Here is a 6,199-nt window from a genome sequence, read left to right as displayed (position 1 = left end):
CTTGTGTCAGATAATCTAAGTCAATGTTAGAGAATAATTTTTTTTTTTTAGATTTACGGAATCTCAGTTAGCCTTCATAGTGGGGCTGAACCCGTATTACACCAAGCACTGTAGCTAATATTAGCTGGTATCTCGCCGGTGGACATAAATACAATATTCTAATCACAAAATATACACAATAATATATGTCCATCTTACTTGTGAAATGTTGTCTGTGGAGCCCTCACATCAATAGTCCATCGACCAAAACAACAATATCCCTCAGTGCTGAGGCATCTTCTGCTGTTTTGGTTGAGCAAAGTACGAGGGAGGATCACTCCAAGATGGCCGCCGTATTTCCTGCGCCGGAGCGGCCAATGCCGGCTCTACTCTTACATTATGTCTATGGGTTTGAGCCAGAGGCAATATCCTGTTGTTGATGATGTGACTCGTGTGACGCGAAACGTGCATTTCGGTTGCAGTTTTGCAAAATAAACCGATTTTGATACTGTCAAAATCCCCACCACCACCAGCAGCACCTCATCCAAGGCTAAAATTTTTAATGAAAAATTACTCTTTTTTTCTTGTTTTTTAAATTGGTGTATTTCCATGAAGCAAATTTATTTCCGTAATGTCAAATTGCACAATTATATGACAATGAAAACGCAACTAGAGTCTGGAAGGTTCGGAGTTAAAAGCAAAGTTTGGATGCCGTTTAGAGACAAAAGATCACAAATTAAAACTAAACTGCATAGAATTGCATAGAAAACCTTTCACGGATAGTGCTTCCAACCCAAAAGAACCACTGATATTTTAATTGTTTTGGGTGAAGTTTGACTGCTTTTTTGTGTTTTGATCTCTGGAACCATCACTATTTCTGGCTGATGACTTCAGAGGAGGAACTTTTACGGCTTTAGGAACTATTGGCAACGCAGCTGTATGGTGAATGAACCAGTTTCTTTTATAGAGTTTTTTTTACATAGTGGAACTGTTCTCAGAATTAATAGCTTAAAATCAAGTTCAAACACCTGGATTAAAGTGGATTGATAAACGTCCCCATTTATTCTACAACAGAGATTTGGCTTGAGTCTCCTGTAGATCCAAGATGGATCATAAAAATATGATCCATCTTGGATCATATTTTTAAATATCATATTTATGTAATTTTGGTGCTTACCAGGTTGTTTTCAGTGAACATCATTGACTGTGGCTTTAAAGTTTCCCCAACAATCTGAGCCACTTATTTTGTCAGTGTGAGTTTTATTCTTTTTGCTAACCTAGCAGCAGCTTCTGGGTCGACCAGCATCGTTCTGAGATGAGACGTCTCTAAGCCCGTAGAGCTGCGGGATGAGACGGAGGGGAAACAGATTGCTTCTGACGCAAATAGACTTTTAGCAGCCTCGGATCTGGAACATTCTTCCACCATGTAAGCCTGTAAGAGTTGGGTTGAAGACCATTTTCCTCATCCTTTGTGAGTCTCTTCTCCCCAGATAACCCAGTTTAAACACTGGGATGACCGCTACAGAAACTGATTAAAGATGTGAAGCATCATCTGGTCTAACCCCAGCTAAACCTTCCTCTGTCAGAAGGTCAGAGTAGCTACCAGACCAGATATGTAGGCTGCTCCTGGAAACAGATGCTGGATGTATTCACAAAGATCAGAACCTGAACTTCACTTCAGTGCAGAACCATAATCATTTCTGCAGACGTCTGTTGTTACAGTTGTAGGAGGAACATTTGGAGAACTCGTACAGTAGAGTTTGGCCGGAAATGTTTGGAGAATGACTTCAATGTTTTACTGCCAGAAATGAATTATGTTATATTTCTGCTGTGAATACACAACAAAGGGAGCACACACACTCTTTAAATCAAAGCTACGTATGAAGAAAATGGTAAATGTTAAGAAATTAGAGCTTTTCCTCTGGAAAACTGTTTTTCAGGTATTAAAATTAATTTCATTTTTTCCCCAAAAAAAGTTATTTCAAGAATAGACAAAGAGTCAGGATTAATCTGAAGTTAAATATTAAATTGAATGAGGTTCTACTTGTGGTTCTGGATGCTGTTTACATGAATCCAACTGTAGATGAAAAGAGGAATGTCTGGGTTTCCCTCTTGATTATCTGATGTCAGAAAAGTAAAAGCAATGGAGGAATTTTAGTTCTGTTTTTATCTGCTCAATATTTTGTTCTCCTTTTATTACTAAATATCCTTGAATTACAGTTTTCACATCAAAATCTCATGTTTTCCTAGAATTGAGAACAGCAGTTCTCCTGTCTACCATCAGATTAGAAGAGCTGCAGGTCTTCTCTTCCTTTTCTTCCATCTTGCAATAATAATGGCTGACAGAATGGAAAGCCTCCACTCCTCCCTGGCTGCCTACCATCCCTCCTCCTCATCCTTCCAACCAGTCCTGTAATCTGGACGTGTAACAAGGCAGGAAGAGCTGCTAATGCTTCCCACATTTGGTGCCCACCACCTGGACTAAGTGTTACAGCGTCAAACCGCAGCATTGAGCCGAGAACATAACGCTCACTTCATCCCTCAATGCCATATCTGGTTATCTCCATGGATATTGTCTCCATTCAGTCTGAGGAGCAGAACCAGGATGGTTCTGGAGCCCACAGTCAGGCCCCGGGCCCCTGATGGAGGGTCCCTCACTACAGCAGCTGGTTTCACTGGGAGCTTTTTCCTCTTTGTCTCCCTTTCATTTTACCCTCACCACTCTTTGAGTGAAATAAGTTGTGATTGGAGGGAAAAAGGCTGCTTGTCGTTTACTGATGGCCTCCATGTGACGCCTGGAAGACCTGATGCTGCTCTCTGCTGTCAGGCTTTGTGACGGTTTCTCTTCAGATCAACTTTTCTCTGTTTGTTTCTATAAGCTGTGTCTCAATTGATCATAAAATTGTACGAATTGGAATTTTAAAAAAAAATGTTTAATTTAGTCAGTTTTGTGCTGATATGTCAGAGTTTTTCAGACGTATTAAAATTTGTGAATTTCTCAAAACTGTAACGGAAAGACTTTTTTTTGCATCACACGAGTCATGTGATCAACAACCAGATGTTACTACTGGTAAAAACAATGAAGACGACAACAGGAAGTGCTTGGAGGATGATGAATAAACTTATTCAAGAATTAATAGAAACGCTGCAATTTCGAAATTGTTTTTTGTTCGGCACAAGCGGAATTGACAAAGTTTTCCGCACATTTGTAATGGAAATGCAGCTATAGTTGTAGATATTTGTTAGGCCCAGGGTTGTAGTGGTTCTCAGTACGTTGGAGTCTGAGTGGGTAGTTTGTAGCTTCAGCTTACAGAGGCTGCCAGCTGCTTTCCTTACACACTTGCTAAATTTCCTGCATCGCTGTGAAACATTATCAGACTGGAAACTGGGCTCAGAGGAGCTGCGGAGAGCTTCCAACAGAAATGTGGGTCTCCTTCAGTTACACCTCATGTCTCTGCTGAATTAAATAAATCCATCTTCTTATTTATCCACCAAATAACTCCATCTGAGTACTTCTCATTTCCAGATTTGGCATTTTCTTCATTTACTGCATTAAACATTCTACAGTAAGACTCACAGAAAACCCCTTCAGGATCAGTGTTCTGGTTTTTAATCAATTAATTTTTAATTTTTTAATGTTTTATGTGTTTTGAATGCTGTGTAGAGAGTGCTAGCTAGCTACATTGCCAACTAGCTATGTAGCTCGCTAGCTATAGCTAGCTAGTTGCCCATCCAACTATCTAGCTACCTTCCTAAATATCTGTCTAGCTAGTTGCCTATCCAACTATCTAGCTAGCTGCTTATCTAACTAATTATCTAGCTAGCAAGTTAACACAGTAGCTAGAACAATTCTGATTTGACCCAATTCACTGAGGAGGCAGATATTGGATCTTTGTGGCATGTATATCCTACATTCCTCTCCCTCTCTTAAGCTTTCTCCTTTGATCATCCTCTTTCACATTGCTGTCTGCTGACGGAAGGTTTTCTTCCCAAATGTCCTTAATTTTATCATTTCATTTGTATATGAGTCAATCCATCCATATTAGATCATGTTAATGTCTGTCCCTACCGTCTTGTCCAACAAAAGATAAAATGTCTGTTGAAGAATAACTGTTCTGGCTCTTCAAGCGGTTCCTGTTTTCTTCTGGAGAGAAGCTGCAGAAACCTGAAGCCGATGTTATTCTGAACACCATGGCTCCAGAAGATGATTAGGGCCAATGGAAAAAAAAAAATAAACGGATTTAGACTTTTTTTTCTCAGAATTCTGACTTTAATCTTCTGAGATCAAAAGTCAGAAGGCCCTAATCCTCTGTCGTACTGGTGGGACCTTCTTCAACTGGACTGAAATAATTGCTTGGGTCCAATTTCAGTATAAAACTGGACCCTCTTCACTCTGATTAAGAGAGATGGCAGCATAGTGAACAGAATTAAGTTTCGTAGTTTGACTCGAAGCTTAATCAGCGAGCAGATTGTTTACATTGAGCTCAATGAGTGACCAGTGTGAGTTTTTTGGGTCTAAATCTTCAGAACCTGTCTCTTTCCCTTTCAACGGGATATCACTAACGCTCCACTCTGATTTGTTGTTGTGATAATGCCAACTTTTTCGATATCAGTTCCAGTTTGATGGCTTTTTACAGGAGAAATGTAGATGAATGGGGGGATGTTTTCCACTGTGAGGGGGAGGGAAGAGGGGTTCTGGTGCTGAATGAGTAGATTACTCACAGGAGAGATGGCACAGACCATGAAAGCCACAGCTTGGCCAGAGTGGAACAAAGTCTGCCTCAGTTCAGTGTAAGACTATATCCAGGCCGCGTGCCTTCACTGCTTCTCATACACACACGAGCTTCTCCAAAAGTAGTGTTGCTGTGCTGCTGTGACTTACAGCGTGTTTCATCTGGAGCTCAGCGTTGGTCGGCAGGTCCGTCTCTTATTAAGGGACTGTTTGGAAAAGAACAAGCTGAGAAAAATGTGACTGAGCTGTTTGTCGGCAGAGAAACACAGCTGTCTGAGGATGTTGTGGAAAGTATGAGGCTGTTATTTAGTCTCTCACTTCATTTCATTTTGCTTCATTCGTTCTGCATCATGCATCTGACTTTTTATTTATTACTGATTAAAATATAATGAAATCATAAAAGTGAAATAAAGTCTCAGTTAAAGGCAGCAGGCAGACAGAGAGATTTATAACTTTTCAGGTTTCAGCAACATCTAATAAATACGAATGTCTGCTTTTAATACTTTAAATCATTATGAGATCAGCGTTTGCACAATGAATCAGTCTATTAAGAAGTCTTTGTGTCGCTCCGAGGTTGCAGTTCAGCTAAATCTGGTGATTTAAAGCAGTTGCAAAGTGGTGTGGGCTCAACACTCCAAAAACACAAAGAATTACTAAATAATTGTGGTCTAGTTTCTGCTGCAAATATTTTATCACACTTGAAATAAGACAAAACTAATTTATAAGTAACTTTTCAGCAAAATATAGAAGCTTGTTTGATGGAAAAATACTTGTTCTATTGGCAGATTATTTCACCTATGACAAGATATTTCCCCAAATTATAAGTAAAAGTAATCTGGCAATGGAACGAGCACTTTCATCAATATTTAAGAATTAGACTTAAGCTGGTATATTTTGAAGAAAATTTACTTATAAGTCAGTTTTGTCTTCCTTCAAATGTGATGAGATATATCCACTAGAAACTGGTCAAAAACAAAAATACTTTGTTAGAGTTTGTGTTTTGTGTAGTGTAGTTTTAGCTATTTTACATTAATCGTTCAGATTTTCTTGTACCAAACATAAGCCATGTTTAGGTAAACAAAGTGTGAGAAAACTTTAACTAACAGAATGTGACTGTTGTGTCTTAAAAAAAAAACCTCCATCAAAGATCTGACAGGATCTGAGAGATGTCTTCAACTGACGAGCTGCTGTGGGGCCAAGTTTTCACCAACAGATGGTTTAGAATAATTTTGCTGGTGATGGAATATTATTTTTAAATAATACTATTACATAGTAAAATACTATTTCTGTTTTAATAAAGGCAGAGTGGAGCTAAACACAGGCTGGTGGTCCTAGTGGGTGAGTAAAGAGCCCGATGGTAATCAGTGAAATCACTGCTCACCTCTCACTCTGCTGCTGTCAGACTTGGCTCTGTAGAAACTGTTTTAATGAAACTCCTCAAACACTTCTAGATGTGTGACCTCTGGGAGTCCAGAAGCTCCAGATGGA

The 6,199-nt window shown here is 39.3% G+C and overlaps 1 long non-coding RNA gene across 2 annotated transcripts in view; it reads right to left on the bottom strand.

Annotated features, from left to right (window-relative positions):
* The window catches only part of LOC107834121 (uncharacterized), an 8,076-nt gene extending 1,887 nt beyond the window's left edge, over nucleotides 1–6,189 (bottom strand). The window contains exons 1-3 of one of the 2 annotated variants that reach the window (XR_001659905.1): nucleotides 6,093–6,189; nucleotides 4,862–4,917; nucleotides 1,184–1,319 (exon numbers count right to left, since the gene is read on the bottom strand). This is a non-coding gene — a long non-coding RNA (uncharacterized LOC107834121). Of the gene's footprint in view, nucleotides 1–1,183; nucleotides 1,320–4,861; nucleotides 5,271–6,092 lie in introns of those variants that run through there. The other variant, XR_001659904.1, reaches the window with a different exon arrangement.
* Nucleotides 6,190–6,199: the final 10 nt, after the last annotated feature.

This window comes from Poecilia formosa, unplaced genomic scaffold (genome assembly GCF_000485575.1).
Source record: "Poecilia formosa unplaced genomic scaffold, Poecilia_formosa-5.1.2 Scaffold523, whole genome shotgun sequence".
Taxonomy (NCBI): domain Eukaryota; kingdom Metazoa; phylum Chordata; class Actinopteri; order Cyprinodontiformes; family Poeciliidae; genus Poecilia; species Poecilia formosa.
Note: the sequence above shows the minus strand (reverse complement) of the source record. Positions and strands in the feature narration are given on the sequence as shown.